Here is a 22,210-nt window from a genome sequence, read left to right on the forward strand (position 1 = left end):
ATCTCTGACTGAATTTTTAGGCAATTGCTGAGAAATACTAAGTTTTAAAGACAATCTCTGGACTCTGCTTACCTTTGGTAGGGTCAAATACCACTTTCTGGTGAAGTTCTTTAAAAGCAGCATAAAGGAAGCTTCTCTATCACCTCATCTAGACTTTTTCTTAGATAGGTTCCTGACCTTTCTCTCCCACCTAAAGGAATTGAGGTGATCACGTGTGCTCTTAATCTCAATGGCCAGCTTCAATACCTTGCCATATACAGTAGGAAAAAAGAGAGATGTTTCCTGTTCCTTTTTAGATCTTGTAAGGTTTTATTTGCCTCTTCCCATTATAAAAATGTGGACTGAGTTTAAGTTATTTCAGAATCTGTGCAGAAAGCAAATAAATAATGATAAGGAGAATGAGAGAAAACATGAGTATGACTCACTGTTAAGATAGCTAAAATACAGCTAATCTGTTTTAAAATAATGCTTTATTTTAGACTTTTAATATATATTCTCTTTAGATTTAGCATTGGGCAAGAATAATTTTGGGGTTTTGATAGAAATTCTTTTTCCTGGAATGGTGGTTTTTCACTTTTGTCTATGTAATTTTTAAAGAAGACAGCTTCTGCTATTACCTGTTTGCAAATGATGAAACATGACTTTATTCAGAATTACATGCTAGCCACATAATTTCTCCACTGTTTGGAAAGCACATAGCACACTGTGATTGCATTCTGGTGTAAACAGTTTTGTAATTTATAATCTCAATTTCAGATTGACAGAATATTCTGAGTGGGAACGGGACCCACAAGGATGGAGTCCAGTTCTTAGTAAATGTCCTCGGATTGAGCTGACAACCTTGGTGTAACCAACACCATGTTCTGTTGACTTTGTAGGGAATCTTTGAATCTGGTGCTGTGTAGGGGTTGTTCCTCAGTCAGTTGCAGTTTGCCATACTTTGATACTCCCACTCAAAAGAAGGAATTCCAGTTCACAAAGTCAGGGATAGTTCCATCAATAATTTATCTATTAAATTAATATATTCTGGGGGCATATCTAAGAATTGTGAGCACCAATACAGGTATTAGGTTAATTTGTAAATAAGTTAATAGCAATTTAAATTAAAGCTAATAGCAATGTAAATTATTTGAAAAAAAGAAAGCACTGTCTGTGAAACTGTGTTAGCAAAGAAGGCTTTTACCAATAAAATGGTTATTAATTTGATCAAAAAAGAAGACATGTCTCTTTCAATCAGCTGGATACCACATGGTCCTTCAAGGCTGGGCAACATGGGGGCATGACACTCGAATTGCCTTCTCTGAGGTACATGGTAACATGTTAGATGCAGGCATTCTGTGTTCTGTGTTAGTTTTTGCTTTTTCATAATTTTAAATAAGACAATAAGTAATGTTTTCAGTAAAGATGATAAATTATAAGGCTGGAAGGGCCTGAAAGGAATAGAAGCTCTAGAACAAATGACTCAGATGGGAAGGAAGAGGGAGATAAGAAGGAAGAGACAAGGGAACTAGAAGTAAAAGTGAAAGAATCATTTGTGTGTTCTTCAAAATTAAGTCAAAGGGTTTTTTTCATAGTGAAGAAGTAACTGGATAAAAGATGAGACTAATGGAAAAGCAGAGTGAGAAAACTGGACAAAGAGGGGAGAATGACATTAAAGGGAATGCAGGCAGTGTAAGAGAAAAGAAAATGAATTCTAAGATCAACAGACAATTTCATATGTATAAACAAAACTCTAAATAAGAGATAAGACAGGGGTAATGAAGTAAAGTAATAGAAATACTAAAGATTAAACAGATAGAATTTCTCATTTGTGTACTATACGCTGCACACAGTCTGACAAGTGTCTGGTTTAGAACTGTGCAACTCAGTGGGCTCTAAAGGACAGTCATTGTTCTCATAGCTCTGTTAAAATACTTGAATGTTCTTGGGCAGGCAGGTGGTTTTCCATATTATTTTCCAGGGTAGCAGTCCCCCCCAGTCTTAATATAAGTGTATTTATTCTTGAATCTCCAAGCACTTCTCAGCTTTTGACAAAATACAGTAATAGTTACAATATTTGATCATGTTTTGAAAGAGCGTATTGGCTTTTAAATAGCATCAATTAGATTAATGGTTAGGAGAAATTTTTCCTATCTTTACATTCTATTATTATTACTGACATCAGTTAGAGCTTGAATATCATGCAATGATCAGCTAAGGGGTCTAATTAAAATCTTGTATAAATATTTGTGCAATGTAATGCCATGGCATCTGTCAGTATGCTAACAATAACTGTAAACCAAGCATATAGGATTTTTTTGAGAATAACATTCCTTCAGAATACTTACACCAGATGTATCCAGCCTTACCTTCCATGAATTAGTTCTGGGTATACTGGGACTTCTTTATGGTGCATACTGAGGGTAGTCTGACTAGGAGAAATACCTCTGAGGAACCTCTTCACTACACAAACAGGAGATGCTTGGGTTTATTCACTTGAGTTAACCCAGTGCAGGTGTGACTTAAAAAAATGTATCTGCACCACCATGTCCTTGTTAGCTCTGATTGTATTGTTAAGGCATGGGTAACATAACTCAGTGTTCTTCATGCTCCAGTGGGCTTAGTTATTCTCAGTGAACTGTAGAAGAGCCTTGATGTACTTCTGAGCATACACAAGACTGTTCCTTGGTCGGTGCTGTCAGGTTGGTTGCAAGGGCCAAGAGATTTGCCTGGCTCTTTCACAGGAAGTGAACTATTCATTTTCTGGAAAATATTTATTTTATCTCCGCTCCCTCCTTAATGTGTCTTGTATTTTTATGGCAACTTTTCCAGAGGAAAAATATTTTTCATGTTTCAGTCCATCACTATATATATCTGGAGTTTTCATTCACAGTTATTCTACAACTGCTACTGTGCTTTTTATCAGTTGTTCAGATTTCTTGCAGATGGGTGATGCTCTCTAGTATCTTGCCAGTTACAGCTGGGGCATACTAAAAGCAATCTAGTGTTTCTTCTAAGTCTGACACAGCACCCATCACTCAGCACCTTTATGTAGTGGTGTTTTGATAAAATAGCTTTGTTTTTGAACATAAGGTTTGAAGGTGATGGCACTTATCTAGATGGAGGCATGGGTTCATCCCCTTGGAGGTGCCTATCTGAAGGGTCTACAGTCAGTCATTGACCAAAGAGAACAAATATGTCAGCACCTCTTACTTTGGGGTCATATTTGTTTGCATTCCAGCCATACTTTTAGAGCATTTGGAGTGTTTCAAAGCCATGAGAATAATCATGCAGTCCTCAGTGAGGTAGACAGACATTACCCAAGTCTTGTGGGTTAACATTCAAATCTGTGAGATTTATGGGTCGTGCTTGGCCACCATGACTGCTAATCATCTCTGAAAATCAAATCCAGATTTTTTTTCTGTCAGTGACCAACATCATGGCTCTTGTGTCGCAATCCAATGTTGCATCATCAGGCTGAACAGTCTGTAAAGGTGAGGGGTTTCTGGGAGGAATGTTAAAGAACAGAGACACTTACTTTGCCTGAGAAAGACCCAGAGGGAGGGAGTTGCTACTTGTACACCCCAAATGTATTTTTTGCTCTTTCCCTTTCTCTTTCACTTAATCTCTCTCTGAAATTGCGAAGATACTAGCTAAAAATAGCCAACATGATCTAGAAGCATTTTGTGTACCAAAAAATAAACTCCAAATACCAGAGAGCAGGCTGATATTACAGCTGAGCCTTTCAAGCAGGTTGTGCAGCCTACAAGGATCACTTTTCATGATTGCAGTTTTTGCAGTTAAAACTTCTCTGTTAGGAAAAGTTTGCCTGTTAATAAAGTGAGTTTTGGTTTTTCTTGTTTTTTTTTTTTTTTTTTTAATTAAATTTAGGAGCAGAAAGAAAATTGTTGGAAGTATGAGAAACAGATTGTAAATCGGTGAAATATGTATTTTTTACTGTATTACAGCTGCCTGTGCAGGAGGAAAAAAACCCAAGAAATAGAATGGAAGTATTCTTTATTTTTAATGATACAAGTAATCACCTTCAAACAAAATTAATATAGAGTGTAGCATGTACTTTGAGAAAGATCTGAAGCCAAATTTTTATTTACAACCTTTGTTCCTTTTCCTTCAACTTTGTTGATTTCTTCAAATAACATATTTTGGAAATACTTTGGAGTGTATTTGCAAAAGTTATTAGTAAGGAAATACCACATAATGTTTTAGTACCTTTAATATCATATTAAAATCATAACACTCAAGTATTATATAATTCAAATGGTGAAAAAGAAAACTGTGCAACTCTCCTGAGCTGGGGAAAATGGGATTCTTATAAACAAATTATTAGATGAATTAAGTTCCATATCTGAATAGTTTTGTTCTGAAGTAGAGCTTTACTTCAAAAGTATGACAGGGATGACATTTTCCTGACTAGAGAAGCAAAAAATGCATGTCCTAAAACTGTTTCCCCCATCTTTTCTTATGCAGAGGTTTTATCTGCTGTTTAATGGATAAACTTACTGTGAAGTATGGTTGCTTGTTTAACTTTACCCCTATTCAAGTCTTTGATTTTGGCAGGTTAGTTAATTCAAATAAAATTTGTGAAGTTAAGCACTTTCAAGAAAAGGCATAGGAGAACCTAATTTAACCTAGAGTGTCTCTTTTATTCTTCTGTTATTCATTTGAAGTGCCCTATCAGCTTGAACTGGCCAACTTCAGTCATTTTTACCCTTTTATTTTTTTCTCTAATGTAAACTGAAATTCCCTGCTGTTCGTGGTATTTTAGTGTTTAGCATCATTTAATGAGCAGGTATCATTAAACTTAAAAGGTCCTTTTCTGTATATATCTGATTAGTTAGTGAAAGAACCAAAGAATTCCTCTAATTTATCTTTGCTTCCTTGTTATATTTTGATGTTGGCCCATTTTACGTTTCAGTGCCTTTTTATGAAATATGAAATTGTAATTTTGGTGTGAAAGTAGGACAGAAAGTAGAAAAAATCTTTAGCACTGTGAAGATGTTTAAAGTAGTATATCTTGTTTACCAATTAACTAAGAAAATGTGGTTTGTTTTAAACTTTTACTCATATAAATGTGTGTCTACACATAGAAATATATATAAAATAGATAAATTGTCTAATGTAAGTATTCATTATCTGTACTTCGTCAATATACTTATTAGCACCTGTCAGTAACCTTTGCAGCTGGGTACACATAAATTTGGCACAAAATTCTTCCTTGTACATCCAAAAATCCTATTGAACTCCATAGTGAATTTTAATTTTTTGCAAATACAAGATCAGGGTGCAATTAATTGATACAAACTCTGTGAAATGGAAAAACTGAAAATGATCAGTTAGGAAGCTTGTACATGTTTGTATATTTAGTCTTGGCCATTTTCAAAAAAAAGCAGTAAGAAAAGGTTATTTGGTTTGTGAAATTCATTTTTCTAGTATTTTACACTTGAAATCCTTCTTGAGAAGAAAGTCCAGTTTAATATTAGACTGTCATAACTGAAGGCTTGTGTGCTCTTCATTTGAACAATGGTTTGCTGGATGAGGACCATTGTTTATTCTTCCAGTTTGTTCTCTTAAGATCTCAAAGGTATAAATGATTTAATCAATACTGAAATTAGTCATTTCCGTTACTGAGATATTTGCCTAAGGTTATTCATCATTTGATATAGATATTGCCATGTTTTAAACAGTGACAGCTATGGTAATTGATTAATGCAATCCAATATACCATTCCAGTTTCCATTTCCCATTTTTGATGTGCTAAAAAATATTCCAGCATTTTGATTTTCTTCTTATTTTCTTTTATGAAATAAAATCTGGGAGATAGAAACACTGCGTGAAGAAAAAATAATGAGGGTTGAATGGAAGTAAAGGTCAGATATTATGTAGAAAGTTGCAGATGGCACTGTATGTCATTAACATTGCTAACGTCTAAAAAGATGTAACAGTGCTGCCTACTGGTAAGATGTAGTAGTATTAAGGCATTAAAGTCAACGAAGGGAAATTTTTTGTATGTGTGTGCCATATCCTTTAGTGTAACAACAGTGTTCTCTAGTTTTTTAAGCCCTGGTAAGTATTGACAAGATCCATGGTTTTACATCAGGATTAATAATACATTCTAATATATGTCACTTGAATGGAAACTGGATGCACAAAATAAGAAGCCTAATTATTTTTCATTAATACCTATAAAATTCTATCCTAAGATGCCTGTATGCATTTTGAAATTTTTGTAGTGTAATTACTTATACTTCCATAAACTGTTCTTGTTAATAGTGTGTGTCCTGCTTAGAAATAAGGTGCTAAATGGAAAAAGAGTCTTTCATGTTACTTATAAAGATTTGCCTGGTAAAATGCAAAAAAGGCTACCTTTTTAATAGTAGTAAATAAGAATACATAGCAGGTGCACATCTTATCCAAGGAAAATAAAATCACTTTTTAAAAAACAGTGGTTTTACTTACAAAGATGGAAAAACTGAGACAATGGATCATGGAGATTAAAATTTTAAACTTTGTTGTCCTAAGTTAAATTATTGAATTTGTAATTATGTGTTATTTTCAAAAATAAGGAACTGTTTCACCCCTTTGAAAATTAGAACCCTCTGCTGAGGGATTTGTATACCTGCGGGTGTGTGGTTTCAAAACAGGGATTGACATCCACACTATAGTAATATTGGGGCACAAAACTGGTGGCAAAACATAGATCTTCAATATCCATGTCTTGAGATGTCATTAATTACAAATGCAGACCAATTATTTGCTTACATTTATGTAAGAAGCACTTATTTTTTCTCCTAGGAAAAACCCCCACAATTATTTCAGAGTTAAGAAATGGATGGGGTTTTTTGAACAGTGTTCCTGTTTGAAAACAGTCACAAAAGCAAAAGACAGGAGCCAGAGAAACAGTCTGGTGCTCCTATGGTAAACTGCTTTACTCCAGCAGTGAGGAGCTGGAAATACTGAGGAGTTCTCATATCATATGTAGTCACTCATATGCATGGCTCCTGCTTCCCTGATGTAGGGCCACTTTCCTGTGTTGAAATACCTTCCCTGGGAGTCAGAGACTGTAAGCCAGGGCTGCCTGCAGGAGCTCGGTATCAGTTATGGAGATGATTCAGGGAGCTAATGATACTTGTTGCTAATTATCTTGTGCCACCTTGTCCTTGATTATCTTCAAAAAAAGGAAGAGATGCTACGAGGAACTAATTCTGATATCATCTATCTGGCTTCCACTTGAGGCATCTGTTAAGATAATAGAACTGGTTCCAGGAAAGATGCTCCTTCTACTTATTAAAATCCTTCTTACAATAAATTGTTTGGTTCTTGCTAATTAATAGTTACTGTGTATTTAAAACGTGTAAATCAAAGATGTATATGGCTGATAGTGATGCACAAATTTCTAAAGAGCAGCAGAAATGTAGGTATTTTGCAACTTCATGCTTATCAGTGAAATATGAACACATAATTTTTAGAACAGGATGCTTGATCAAATATTTGTAACCTGCAAGAGGCAATTTTTACAAAGAAGAGTAATTACATGCAGAGTACCAGTCCTGGTTCACTAGGACATGTTTCATGCATCTCATGCCTGACTAGCAAAGATACTGCTGTATGCCCTCTGATTCATATTCTATCTCACATACAGTTTTACATGTAAATTCATTCAGAGGCAATACTTTTCTTAAAACAATAATGTCACCCATACAAAGAAAATGGAGGTTAATAGCACTCCCACCTCAAATTTTTCACTTCTTCTGAGAGCAAAAGGGACATACCTTTTTCACTCCAACTACTTCTCCACCTTTCTCCTTTCAGTGACATTCCAGCCCTAATGGATAACATTTGTTAAATGCAGTCAATAAAACTTTAGGATCATGTTTATGTTTGACTAGCTTTGGTCTTTTATTTCTTATAATTTCATCTGACTGCCAAATTTAAGTAATTGAGTCCCATGACAAAAAGAATTCAATACATCATAACATATTGACTGAGAAAGCATTAACAAATACTTTATAACATTATTATCCATGTATCCTAAGAAGGCATGATATGAAAACTGCATTTGCATTGTTGTAGTTGTTTTTGCATTGTTCTTGCCGAATGAATACAGCAAGAAAAATGTCATTGTAGTTTATGTAATAAAATGTCTGAAACTGTAATGCAGCCATGTAAAAATGCAGTTTACTGTGATGTGATGTTCTGTAGCATAGTGCAGAGCAAGTAGATAAATTACTGTTAAAATAGATTTAAAATCCATTCCAGTATATGCTTAGCTGACAGAGGGATATTCTCTTCCCTCATGCCTTAAAAACCCAAAATGGAAGGTCCAAAAAACTGTCAGTCTCATTTGTTTTCCATCATGAGTATTGAGATAAAGTAAATTTGACTTCAAAAAATTTTAAAACTTCTCTTTTGCATAAACTACATTCATGGAGGTTCAAGAAAGAGGTTTCTACCTGTTCTTCTTGTGGAAGTTGCTGAGATAGCCAAAATCAGAAGAGGGTAGAGAACTGCAAACTACTTTTTGAACTTATCTCAGTGCTATTTTCTTAAATGATCAGCTCTTTCACCTGGGTGCTTAACTGGCTGCTTTGTGGGTGTGAATATTTCTTGTATCTCCCAATGCAAGGGTAAGCCCATGATCTATCAACTAGATTAACATCAAATTGTGTGAAGGTTTGTGGCCATAGTAGGATAACTGATCAAGCAGGTACACTGAAAGATCAAGTGATGATCAAGTAGATGAAGCTTATCAAAAAAGTGGGAAATCACTTGCAGATAAGAAAGAGCACCCTTTTGAGGAAGTAGAGAGCTTCAGGATGGTTTAGAACACAAGAATTATTCAAGAACATTGAAAAATATTAAGGAAGGAAATGTGTGTAAGTGTATTTTGTTTTGCTGTCAGCTATGTTTTCTAGTGTTAGGTGGTTTTTTTGAGTGAAGTAACAAAGGCTCATGACTAGGATGAGGCTTGGTTTGATCAGGATGCCACTGCAACTGATTTTTATGCTATGTCTGGGCTATTAGTAATATGTACCAGGATCATCCCCATGTGCAGAGCTCTACTGCATAGAAGAACTGATGTCTATGGTGTAAATTGCCTGAGTTTTCAAGCAATTTGTGGCAAGATCCACCTGCTTATTTGGGATGGTTCCTGCAATGTTCTCATTTCTGAACTGTGCCTGCAAATTGTCTTGGAGAGTGCTAGCTGGCATGAGTGAAAAGCATTTCAAGAGCAATTTTAACAGTTTAAAATGTAGGTGTTCATATTCTAGTGCTCAGGAGCTTTTCTGGGAAGTATTTGATTTGCTAGTACAGATGAAGCTGCCAAGTCCCTGGAAGTGGCAGCAAATGGTGACTTTGGGATTATGAATGGATCCCTACTAACCCCAGACGAGTTGAGAAATTAGGTAGAGCTGAGCGTGATGAGAATTCAGATGAGGGACATCACCCTGGGCTTTCAGCTGTTACAACACTTCATCAAACTTCAAAAAGAAAGAATTCCCGTTGTCAAATTCCTGTTTCACTTGTGAGGCATCTGAGGTGTTGAGAACTGTGCAGTGCTTTTTTTTTAATCTCTCCTGGAGATGTTCCATTTTTCATGAGTAATTAAGAGCAGGAACTCCAAGATAAATGGGATGTATTTGTAATGACAATTCTGTAATGTTATTATGGGATAGGGGTGTTTCTTATGATCTCCTATTTAAAAAAAATTAAAAACAACAACAGCAACAAAAACCCCCCAACATTATTTAAAATAGCCACTTGTTTTAAGCCCACAGAAAAGCAAAAATTTCTTTATACTGCAAAATGTTTGAAGAATTGCAAAAGAACTCCTTTTCAATCTGTGATGTGCAATATATCTTTCCTTTGGATTGATAAGAAAGAGAAGAATCACTGCAAAGTTTTCACCTATATAAGTTTTAAATAAGTAGTATTTGATGTACAGCTAAGGGTAAGGATGTATGTCAAATGTCCTCAGTTTATCATTGTGAGAAATTTGAGTGGACTAATTGTTTGTGGTGTGGCTGGTGGGAATAGTTGGAATCTTTTAGTTGCAGACATGCTTTGAATACCCTGCTGAATCAGATCGTGCCAGGGTAGTAGATATTACATGAGCCACCAGGAGCTACATAGTTACTTAGATATCCTGTAACACTTTTATGTGCCATGTCAAACATGGTATTTTGCAGGACTGCACACATCACTTGTTCTAGTGATTGCAGCTTTTTCACCACTTCTCCCTCTATTTGCTGCACTTGGGAAGAAGAGTACCCACGCAACTGTGCTTCATGCACAATGCACTGTTCTCCTTAGCTTCTAGGCATAATCCCTGTGAGCTTTGCAGCTCTGAAGGGTCCTACATGCAATTTGTGAATCACTAAGTGCCTCCAGTGTGCAGAACTATCACAGTGGTTCTCTTGGCATATGCAGTAGCAGAACTTCTGGCACTTAGGTGACATCTTTTCATCTAGGGAGTCAAAGCTTTGGATTGCTTTCAGAGACTTAGAAGTTTCAGTGCCACCTGGTATTTTAGGCACTTAATTGCTGGTTTGCAACTTGTCTGTGGGAGCCAAGACTGTCTTTCAAAGATGCTTTCAGTGTGTTTGTGTTGTACAATAGGAAGTGCTGTAGTACATACTCATTCTGCCTGAGCTAGTAGAGATCCACATGAGTACTTCTGCATGGCACAGCTGCACGTCCGCGCAGAGACGCTCATTTTGGTATTAATGCTAAAAAGCCCTGCTGAGTTTCTGAGCTCCATTCTGCAGCCTGCTTGAATGCTGATAGTTTGTGTTATATTTAACTGCAGAGTGTAGTCAAGCCTTTAGACTTCCAGGTGTGAAACTATGGATTCTGAGCAGCTTCAGTGTTCAAAAAATTTGTCATCTCTTCTGTCAAATAAAAACAGTTATTTTCTTGATAGAATTACTAATTTGTTGATAAAAAATGAGAAAAAAATAAACCATTTTGTTATAACTTTTGGCAAAGTATTTAATGAATACTAACCTCAAATAAATTAGAATCCAAAGCTGGTTAGAAGGATTGTAAATAATAATATGGTAAGACAATAACTGGTGAATCCTGTATCCTTCTGACATCTCTGCTTTTATTTAATTAATTATCCAGAGTACTCCTAAACAACATGTTAATGCAGTCCAAGGAAGATACTAATTGGTTAGAGGTGTCAACACTAACAGCACTAAAAGAGTAAGAAAACCTTTCAGCACATGAAAACTATCTGTACAGGGATGAAAACATCAAGATTCTGTCAGCATTAAATTAGTCTTAGAAAATTATAATCTCATTTGCCATATATTTTATTTTCTATTTTAACCATGGATAAAGGTATGTGACTACCTATAAAGATCACAATAGAGGCACCAGTCACACAACCAAAGAATTAGACTATTTTTTTCCTCAAAGTAAGTTAATACACTCGAGAAAGGGTAAATTGAAATGCAGGAACCCAGACAAAAGAGCCATTGGGGTGAGGAAATGACAGTGAGGCACATTGCACTAGGTCTTAGGCCACCTTGTTTTTATTCCTGTCTCTGCTGCTAGCTTGCTACATGACCTTGATCCAATCAGTTCCTTATTTTATGCCTCAGTTTTTTCATCTGTTAAAAAATGGGGATAATGATACTGACTTGCTGATGAAAAATGCTTTTTAAAATGTGGGTGCCATTATAAGCAGGGTATCAGATCACCAGGTCGGTAGTTAATGGTTCATAAATTTGTAACTATAATGTAAAACTATGTAATTTGTAACAATGATTTACTACATTTAAATCTGAGCATTGGTTAACTAAAACAAACATGAAGGGCATTAGTTTCAAAAGAGATTTTTGGGGAGTTCAAATGACTTACCATATATATGTTATAGTATGAATATTAGATTTTGAGATGAGGTGGATATTTTTTAAACCATGTCTAAAGCTGTTTGGAGCAGGTGCTCCAAAGTGTTCTGATACAGTGAAAGAATGAGTTACCAGAACGGTGTTATCTAAATTGATACAATGCTTCCCAAGTTATCTGTGAATGATAGGATTAGCATGTCTTGCTGCAGCCCTGTGCAGACTACCCAATGCAATTTTAGCATAGACTACTGCACAAAGTTTGTCTTGGCTAACATGAAGGACATGATTGCTGTGTGGAAGTTGGAGCAGTGATCTGAGCACAGGCAGGCCTGGCATGTCCTTAATTCAGCAGAGCTGCTGTGCTTGCTGAAGGAGTGCGAGAGCTGGTCTGTGCATGCACAGGGAAGTTCTGCAACACTACGGTCCATCCTTTGTCTGTTGCGTGTGACAGCAGGAGATGTCTACAGTTCTTCAGGATATCCATTACCAATCCTGTCTATTGGATCATGAACTTGTGGTGGAATTGAGATAGAAAGGACCCTCTGGAAATGATGGATCACCATGTCAAAGCACAGTTCACTGAGATCAGGATGATCGGGGTGTTTCCTAGTTGATTTTGATTCTGAGAGTGGAGATCTGTTGCAATGTCACTTCACTGTGAATGTTCTTTTTCTCTCATCTAATCAAATATTGTTGTGTTTTAACTTTGTCCATTGCCTTTTTCCTGTTACTGTGCCCTCAGGTTCCACCTTCCACACCTTACCTTTAAGGGTCCTTGAAGAAGTAAAGGCATCCTTACATAGCCTTCCCTTCTGAAGGCTGGACTAACCAACTCTTCTCAAACTCTCCTTGTTCATCATGCCCCTTCTCCCCTAGCACCATGATGGTATTCTGGTGGACTCCTCCGAGTCTGTTGGTGTCTTATGCAGAAAGAAGCCTGTAGCATAGTCGTGTTCAGCTGTGTGTCTGACTCCACAGACCTTACTTGGAAAAGACGTTCTGTATCCTGGTGGCTCCTCACCACTAATAGGGGGTTCTTACTACCTGGTTGCAGTACTTTGCACTTGTTTTGGTGAGATTCCAAATGAAGTTCATGACAATGAAGTTGTTCATTGTCTCATTCCTCTGATCTACTGAGCTACCTCTGAATAGCATCCCCTTTGTGTTTCCACATCCCCTCCACACCGCCCAGTTTGGGAGCATCCATACATCTACATCCATACATCTCTTTGGGTGTGCTCCATTCTGTCCAGGCTGTTGACCAAGCTTCTGGACAATACTGGTCCCAGGACTGATCGCTAGGAAGCATCACTAGTATCTGGCTGCAGTTGGTTTTCATATAGCTCATCTCAACAAACAGAAAAAAGCTGTGTTGGAACAAGCAGGTCTCAGCTGCCTGTGGGCTGATGAGCAGAACAGAGCTTCCATAGTGAATCTGCAGTACAGTTTCTGGCCCCAGAGAGAGCTCTTCTGCATATCAGAGATTATAGATCTCTCCACAGTGCGAGACAGTCTTACCTCTAAGAGGCTGCAGTACAAAAATAGGGCAATTATTTAAAAATGTTACCATGCATAGACCTCAAAGATATAAGAATAGGAAAAGAGTGTAATATGATATGTAAACAGAGTAAATTACAGAAAAAATTGCCTGCATGTCAATTAGAAATGATTACTGAGAAGCATGTGATTACACGACAGTGTGTTCTGCAAAAACTAAGTGTTGTATAGTCAAAACCTTTTTTTTCCCTCATATTTACTGAGAAAGAGATGAGATTAATCTTTCTATATCATTGTGTTTTCTAATAATTTTGCATGTTTGGTACTTGTGATGCCTGTGGCTGTTAAATAAGTTCTTTGCTGCATTGCTACATTTTACTTTTTTGGGCTTCATACCGAAGTCTCAGCCAGAACAGACTGGGGGTGAAATACACTGAAAGGTGGGATCAGAGGTGAGCTGCTAAACACACATATGGATTTCAATTATTATTCTTATATATCTTTGTTTATGAAATATATTTTCTGGCTTTTATATTAACACATCCAAATATTTTTTTTCAAGATTATATGTAATTTCTAAATCCTAATGTTTTCTCCCTAATGTGAAAAGGGAAAAGAAAAATGCTATTCATCTGAAAAAGGACGTTTCTTTTTAATGACTGGACTTGAAACGCAATGGAAATCCACATTTCTGCCCTAATCCTGTAAGAAATCCCATTAGATAGTGGCTCTATGAAACTTGTAGGTGATTTAGCTCCTGAGTATGCTGATCTGATGCTACTTGGGATAGAAATCTCTGTTTGTGAGTTTAATACTGCATGCACTCCAGATACTCTTACCACTAAATCAGTGTAAGTCTGGTGCAGTAGCATAATCAGCTTTACTAGTTAAAGTAAAAAGTTAACCTTTTGCATATATTTCCCTGCTGTTCTGTCTTCATGAGAGTCTTTCCTCCTAAAGCTTTCCCTATATATGAGCTCTTGTAGTTAGTTATTATTATTTATTTAAGTTGCGTTCAAATTAACACAAAATTAGCTAAATCCACTTTAGAAGAAAAGTGTCTGGCACTCTCCTTCACAGTAGTGGAGTGCACCTGTTTACACTAGGCCACAATTTTCTCCAAATGTCTGATTTAAAGAAAAACATAAATGATAATTTCAACTAGTCTTATGCCAAATCATGTCAAAACATTTTTGCTTCTGCACATCATCATTATTCGTTTATGACTGCATGGCCGTGGGAAAAGCCTTTCTTAGTTTCTTTTCTTAATTACAGACATAAAGCCTGCAGAGGGAGCTCAAACCCTTGTTTATGTGGGACTCCATAAAATAGCATATTTTTTCTACAGACAGTGGAGAAATTTGTTATTTAAATATATCAGAAATTTATCCTTCAATGTGTAAGGCTTTTTTAGGTGCAAACTAGGTATTTTGGAGATATACACGAGAGTAAAAGCCTTTCCGAATTGACTGGAAAGAGTGCAGATTTCTGGGACTTGGTAGGTGGCACTGTTTGAAATATCCAGAGCTGTAGCAGCCAGACCTCCAAGACTTTCTTTTCAGTCCTCATTCTGGGTGGAAAATAGCTTCAGTAGGTCACTATTCTGTCAGGTCAGAGCCAAAATAGTGCGGAAGACCAGATGGAACTCTGTGAGTTGGAGCTCAGAACAGGAATGTAGAGCTGAAGTAAATGAGGCCAGGAGTAGATAAGCTGAGGAGGCTGTTGCAGAAGTTCTTTAAGGAAGGACAAAGTATGACTTATTTTGGGTGGGAGCAGATGACAAAACTTGTGGTTGAAGGAGGTTTTTAAGAAAAATGCAATTTACTTTGCTGACTGTGATACGTTTCATTGTGAATGTCCAGAGAGGAGAAAGGTACATAAATACCATTAGGACAAACCAGTAATGTTGCAATCCACTGTTTGAAAAACTAAAAAGAAAAAACCCAAGATATGTAAGTCTATCAAACAGATGAATCAAAGTGATGGTAATGTTGGGAAGGACGATGCTGTGCTCCTTCATCCTCCCCTTGGCAGGTGCAGATGAGGGCTGGGATTGCCAACACCATGTCCCTGTGCTGCTGCGGGGGATCTCCAGTGTCAGAAGGTCCCTGCCCTGCAGGTGTGAAGTGTATTGAACCTTCAGTCCCTTTTCTTGGAGATTAAGTGAGAAAGGACTATGTTGTTTTCAATCCCATCATACATTTTGGTTTTGGAAGAGACAGGAGTGTCTGTGTAGCCAGAGTCTGGGAACCTGCCCAGCTTGCCTGCTGTGAAGGCAAAACATGTCTGCAAGTTTGTTCTATTTTGAGAGTCTTTTAATATAATTAAGGATGGATAAAATCATTTTAGTGGTACTGTTGGGTGTTTTTTGTGGAAATAGGTTTTCCCTATGATTGCTTGTTGTGTCACTGAAAGAGTGCTCTAGGACATGCTCAGAACAGCCTGAAAGAAAGATTGGTGTTGGTCGCTGGCTGCTAATTGCAAAGGTCTGTTAGCAACACAGGAGAACTGGGGTTTTTTGTGTGTGTTTCTGATGAAATTGATCAATGAGGCAGATGGTGTATCAGTTCATACTGAAATACTAAACTGTGTTGTCAGGGGAAGGGTTTCACCAATCCCTCCAGCTTCTTTCATATCTTGTGTATACATGTCCTGGTTGTGGCCAGGACAGGGTTAATTTTTTACAGCAGCTAGAGGGGGTGAGGCCAAGGTGAGAATGTTATTCTGTACCACCTCACATCATTGCTGGGGGTAGGGGAAAGGAACTCTCTTCTGGATTCTATAAAGATGGCAGATGGAGTGGTCCAGTATTGTTTATTGTTGGAGGTTTCCCATGTAAATACTTTCTTTTCTTATACCTTTTGTTATTAATTTGTTGCTGTTACTGTTAGTATTCTTATCTCATTGCTGTTTCCAGTAAATTGTTCTTAACTCATGCTCTTTGCCTTTTTTGACTCCCCTGGAGGATGGGGCAGGGAAGTGGCTCATGGTTTTGGTGGGAGTACTAAACGGAGATAACTGTTCCTGAACCACAACAATATGATAGAGGTTTTTTGAATTCTGTCTTCTAGATGGTATAGATGGTCTGTCTTTCTTTAAAATGTAAATGATATCTTTTGATATGAGGGATGTTTTTTGTTGGTTTTTTTTTTTTTGGTTTTGAGTTGGTTTTTTTGCCATGTACTATTCATGTCTTCTTTACTTTGCTGGAAAAAATCTTGAAAATCTCAAGTGCTATTTTACTTGCAGAAAATTGGTTGGTATACTAACAGGTTTTTTGTGAATGAAATTTTGTTGATAGTTATTTATAAGAACAACCAGTTGACTAATCAATGGGTTGTAATTAGTGAATTGAAACTTGTTTTTCTTCTTTGTTGTATCTTTAGATCTGCAGTCATTATAAGTTCCTCCTGGTGCACCCACATTGGGAGGAAATCTAAAGCAGGGCTTTAGACACCTCTCTCCCTCCAACTTGTTCTAGTTTATTTTATTGCCAAAACCTCTCAGTGGTTTGCAAGCACCCTAGATCAAGAACATATTTGTAGTTTATTGCAAACAGAGGCTTTTAGGAATATATTTGCCCAGTTTGCTGTTTCTAATCTAGTATCCTTGGTCATATGCTGTAAAGTAAAAACTCTTATTAACCAGTTGGTGCCTGACCATCTGGGTGTTGTAGTTTAATGGCAACTTACTGTTTGCAGCAAAACATGACCCATCTTGGATTCACAGGGATAGAGATTTATATCCACAAGAGTTAATTACAGAATGGACAAGCTATTAACCATTTCTACTGGCTCAGTTTTCAAAATAAAAATAAATTGATGTAGAGTAAATATTGAACTCCTAGTAAGTTGCCAAATTCTTCCCCAAAGAAATTTGTTAATACTGTTAACTTTATTAAAGGGAAAAAGATGTGTTGATATAAGTGTCAACAATTAAGGACTTTTGGGTTTGAGTGGAAGGAACCAAAATTATCACTAGAAACCACAGATTTTTCTTTTTTTTTTTCACACACAAAGCAAAATGTTTTGAGTAAAACTTTGTGTATGAACTGCATATGTGACATGCATTGGCTGCCTGGCTTATTCTGTTTCCTGCTGGGATCCCAATCATCCTCACTGTATCTGTGCCAGTTTCCACCCAGGCTTTCTCCTGAAGCTTTCTCTCCCAGAAAGCAGTCTGACAGCAGATAGGATTTTTTACCCTTGGATTCACTCCAGCCAGACTGACTCCCCTTACCCAGGACAATTCTTCAAGACAAGTCTTATGACCTTGCTTGCCCTCGCGTGTCCCTGTGCCATGCTGAGGGACACACAATTCACACCATTGTCAAGACCCCATGCTACTGATCTGTGGCCCAATCCTCTCAATATTTAGGATACTTCAAACTGAAAAATGAATGAAAAATAATGATTGTACTTTGTATCTTGTGGTGATCTGAGGTGCAAATAAGTTACAGTCTGAGTTGTATAAATTGTGAAGGTGATGGCTCACCCGTGGAGAGGGTCCCAGCCCTGAGCAGTGCTTACGTGTGCTGGCCCTCACCAGTGCTGTTGGGTAGGGCTTGCTTCTCCAGTGTGTTTTCAGTACCATTGTAGCTGTAGCTACCAGGATCTCCATCTTCCCAAGTGTCTTCCTAGACTGCCCCAGTAGGATGGCAGCAGCAGCGGTGAAATTGTCTTCAGTACGGAGTGAACTTTGGTTTCCTCAGTGCCTTTTCACTGCCAGCCTCTAATAAACCCTTGGGAAGTGAAAGCCCACCTACAAGAAGCTTTCAAGAGTTTGTGTGCTATTCACTTCATGTCTGCACATAGCAAACAATAAACATTGTTGTTGGAAAACTGGGAAATCAGCAACTTGGAGGGCAAAAAATCAATCCTTCCTCTTCCCTGTGCATACTTATGATTGCTACCAATATTAATCACTGTTAATTGAGTAAGTTGGGAGAAAAAAAGCTTGCTGAGCAAGCTTAACTTTAAAGACTAGAAATTTGGAGGACCCACTGTACAGTCAGTTGTTACATCTTCTTTAATTATATTATCCTTGTTATGTTCTCATTATGAAAATGCAATTTGAATAGAAACGGTGCAATTCTGATATTTAACTCTTTAACTATGATATTAAATTTAGGGAGTTGCATTTTTATATCAGGAGATAAGTGACAAATGTTATTTGGAATTTTTTTTTTAGGATTGAATATGGTGTTTTGTATTCTGTGATCACATGTACAAAATAATGTAAATAAATACAATTTAAATGTGGTCGTTAATATGTAAATACATGATTGTGTTTCCAGGGGATTGGAAGTAGATGATTTTTAAGATCCTTTTCAACCCAAACCAGTCATTCTATAATTCTGTGATTTCAGTTGTTACTCAAGAAGTGTCTGTCTGTTCTTTCACACATATAAAGGTTTTGCAAGGTTAAGCCTATTATTTCTAGTGACTAGTATTTAAATCAATACAGGGATTCCCTAAATATTGGCCATGTGTCTTGAAATTTGTGTTACTTAATGCTGATACGTACTGTTCACATTTCTTCCTCTTAGTTATTGCTAGTGCTCAGGACTGTTATTAAACCCGTTCTTTGGCTTATCAGTGCAAGGCTTGCTTATAGATCCTGCAGTACTAGAGATAGCATCCAACTGTTGCAAGAGCTGACAGTTGTCCAGAGGATTACAAGTGAGATCATATCGAGTTTGGGGGGATCCTGACCTGTTATATGTTCTTTTGCATAATTGTTGCTAGAGGCAAAAGGGCAGGAAGGGTGCAGAATTAGAGCAAGGCATTTGATGGGAACTTGTCATCTGAAAAACAGTTTGCATTGCCTGTCATCTTTTGTTTGGAAGAAAACAGGCTGTGACATAATACCTGTCACTGCCAGCGGGTTTTTCCCTGCACCCAGGAGTGAAAAATCCCATGCAGCAGCAGTCAGAGGTCTGGGCTACCTGTGTGACTGCACAGGACCTGGCTGTTCTAGGGTCCGGATTTGCATCCAGGGGCCCACCTGCCCCAGTTAAAGAAGGAAAGAGATATGGGGAGATTTAAAAGAATTTTAAAAAAGAAAAAGCAAAATCTTAACTGCAGCCTTGATCCTGGGAGGGGAGATCAAGAAATGACTTCTAGTGTTACTTTTGGGCCAGAAAGAATTCAGTGCAAAAGGGAGAATGGTAAAGGCAGACTATGCCAAGTGTACCTCTAGGTTGTTAGTAGGGAAATGGGCCAAAATCTTGTAGCAATGAGAGGAAGTGTGGAATTGAAAATTTAGTTTCTGGTGAAAAGATGGGAAGTGAAAGAGAGAGAGAGAAAATACATAATTCCCTGATACTTGAAAACGTTATTTTTTAATTACAGAATAGTACCCAGTGTTGTGACATCTTTGGAAAATTCATGCCTTAGAATTAGTTCTAATCTGCATAATAGAGTAGGTGTGTTGACTGTTTTATTTAAGAGTGTGGAGTGTGTTTTAGGAGATGATGATGGTGGTGATGTTGATGATAGGAATACTAAAGATTAAAAGGTTTTTGACAAATGCAGTGGTATCATACTGAGAAGCAAGTTCTCCCATGTTTCATTTTTTTCTCTTTCCTGTGCTGCATACGGTTTGGAAATTGTTGTTTGCTAGTTTATTTCTGACTTAGGCTTTGGTCAGTATTTTTTTTTGCCTTTATAAATGCGTGATATAAAATATTTTGGACTGAACTCAAGGTTAATGTAATTTTAACCAGCCAAACTTGACGTACCTCTGATACAGCTTTGTGGAAGAGGCACCTATCGCTTGATAGCTGTGTGAAACTGTTGCCTACAGAGATGGGCTCTTGACACTGTCTGCCAGCCTCAGGCTGTCCGCTTTGTGTCTGCTTTAATTGAAAATTAATAGTTAGGGGGTTGCTATGGAAATGATACCATTGCTTGCAGACAGCAAACCCAGCTTTTTGCAAAGAGACACTAGTGGTATTGTTTGTCCTTGTTGACCTCAGAAGTTCAAAAGCCTGGAGGAGGAAAGGAGATGCAAATATTTTACTTAAAAAAATTAATTTGCATATTTATAACATTATTTTTGAATGTCAGAGTTATCAAGTTTTTTTAACAAACTTTTGTGGGTAAAATGAGACTGTAGGCTTTTAAATGTTATGTTAATTGTTATTACACCTCTTTGCAGGTTGATAAGGCAGTATTGCTGAAGAGCATATTATGTTATCGTTCTAGTGAATGTAAACAGATTCGTGTGAAAATGTTCTTTGACTGATGTGATAATGGAAACTATCATTTATTTCCTCTGGAGTACATAAAGTCATTTGTATCCTTATATACATTATTCACAGTATTTTTTAATGTGAAAGCACCATAAAACTGTGGGCAGTTGGGAAAAATAAAAAGGAAAAAAAAAGTCGATTGGGAAACCTTATTCTCAAAAGAGAGAGAGCTGATAAACAAACTGCATGGAACACTTAACCTGAATAATCAGAGGCAAATTTGAACTCTATTTTATTTATTTTTGGTGGGTTTTTTTTAAATGTTGCTGTTTAAATCATAGTTGCATATAGACCATGTCATGTGATTGTGGGCTTTTTCGTGCTTTGTTCATTCCTGTGATAAGGCATGTGTTCATATCTGCGTGTGTACTGCCACCCCCACAGCCAGCCACCCACCCACGGGGTGAGTGCTATCGATTTTTTTTTTTTCTTAAGAGAGGGCATTCTGAACCTCTGTTTCACTGTGCAAAAACACTATCAACACGCTATTTAACGAGTAAATTCTCTATTAAAAAGTGAAGAAAAATAGCTAACCCGCAGAATATTAAACTGTTCTCTATCAGAGTGCGACAGAATAAGTGCTTTCAGTTCATTTCAGAGTAGGTGGAGAAATAGTGTAGCCTCAGGGGTTGAAGGTGAAATGTGAAATTTGCTGTAATTACTTACCCAAAATGTCTGTATTAAAGGCTATTAGAAGCAGTTATTTTAAGTACTTCTTTATAAATCTTCCCCTCCTCTGTTTAGTATTTAAACGTACTACAAAAGTAGAGGCAGATGTTATTCGTCTGAAGGCACTACTGCGGGACAGATACCGCAGGGCAGTGGCAGGAGCGGCGCCTGGTCCCGGCTCGCCCCGGAGCGCATTGTTCGGCCGCGCCGGGCTCGGGCTCGGCTCGGGCTCTGCCTCCCCCCGCGCCGCGCCGCCAGCGCCGGCTCTGCCTCCGCTCCGCGCGGCAGCGTCCTGCCTCCCGCTCCCTCTGCCGCTCCTGCCTCTGTTCCTCCTCCCGCCTCTGTTCCTGCTCCCGCTCCTGCCTCTGCTCCCTGTCCTGCCTCCCGCTCCTGCCTCTGCTCCTGCTCCCGCTCCTGCCTCCCGCTCCCGCTGCTTGCTCCCACTCCCGGCAGCCCGCTCCTGACGGCCGCCGCCGGCGGGGAGCTACGACTTCAAGCAGTCTTTCGCCCAAGTTAGAGGCCATAAAACTCAGGCGGTGCCATGCCCGCCTGGGATGTAACTACCAGCAAACTCTGCGGCTCTTGCAACGCGGGGGAAACCACTGCAAACAAAGCTGGGGTTTACTGGTTAGAGAGTGTGAGGGTGTGCGAGCGATGAGCCGTAGTTTTTACTCTTACACTTCGGGGTTACCGTTTCCCCTCCCTTTATTTTGATGGTGTCTATACAAACACTGCTAGGCTACCTACATGTATGAAATCTTAAAACTCCATGTGGTGTTGTGAGCTGGTAGCAGATGGACTTTCTTTTGCATCTGCTGTGTACAGACTTGGCTTTGTACTCTTTTCCTGAGGGAGAGAAAGTCTTTCTTCTCTGCTAGTTGATTCCTGTTTTTGTGAAGCAGCTAAGAAAACATCTGTGGCAGGCAGAAAAATT

General features: G+C 37.9%; 1 protein-coding gene across 11 annotated transcripts in view; it reads left to right on the plus strand.

Moving 5' to 3' along the window:
* The window catches only part of FOXP2 (forkhead box P2), a 405,934-nt gene that overhangs the window by 182,263 nt on the left and 201,461 nt on the right, over positions 1-22,210 (plus strand). The window lies entirely within an intron of this gene.

Source organism: Zonotrichia leucophrys, chromosome 1A (assembly GCF_028769735.1).
Source record: "Zonotrichia leucophrys gambelii isolate GWCS_2022_RI chromosome 1A, RI_Zleu_2.0, whole genome shotgun sequence".
In the NCBI taxonomy this organism is placed as follows: domain Eukaryota; kingdom Metazoa; phylum Chordata; class Aves; order Passeriformes; family Passerellidae; genus Zonotrichia; species Zonotrichia leucophrys.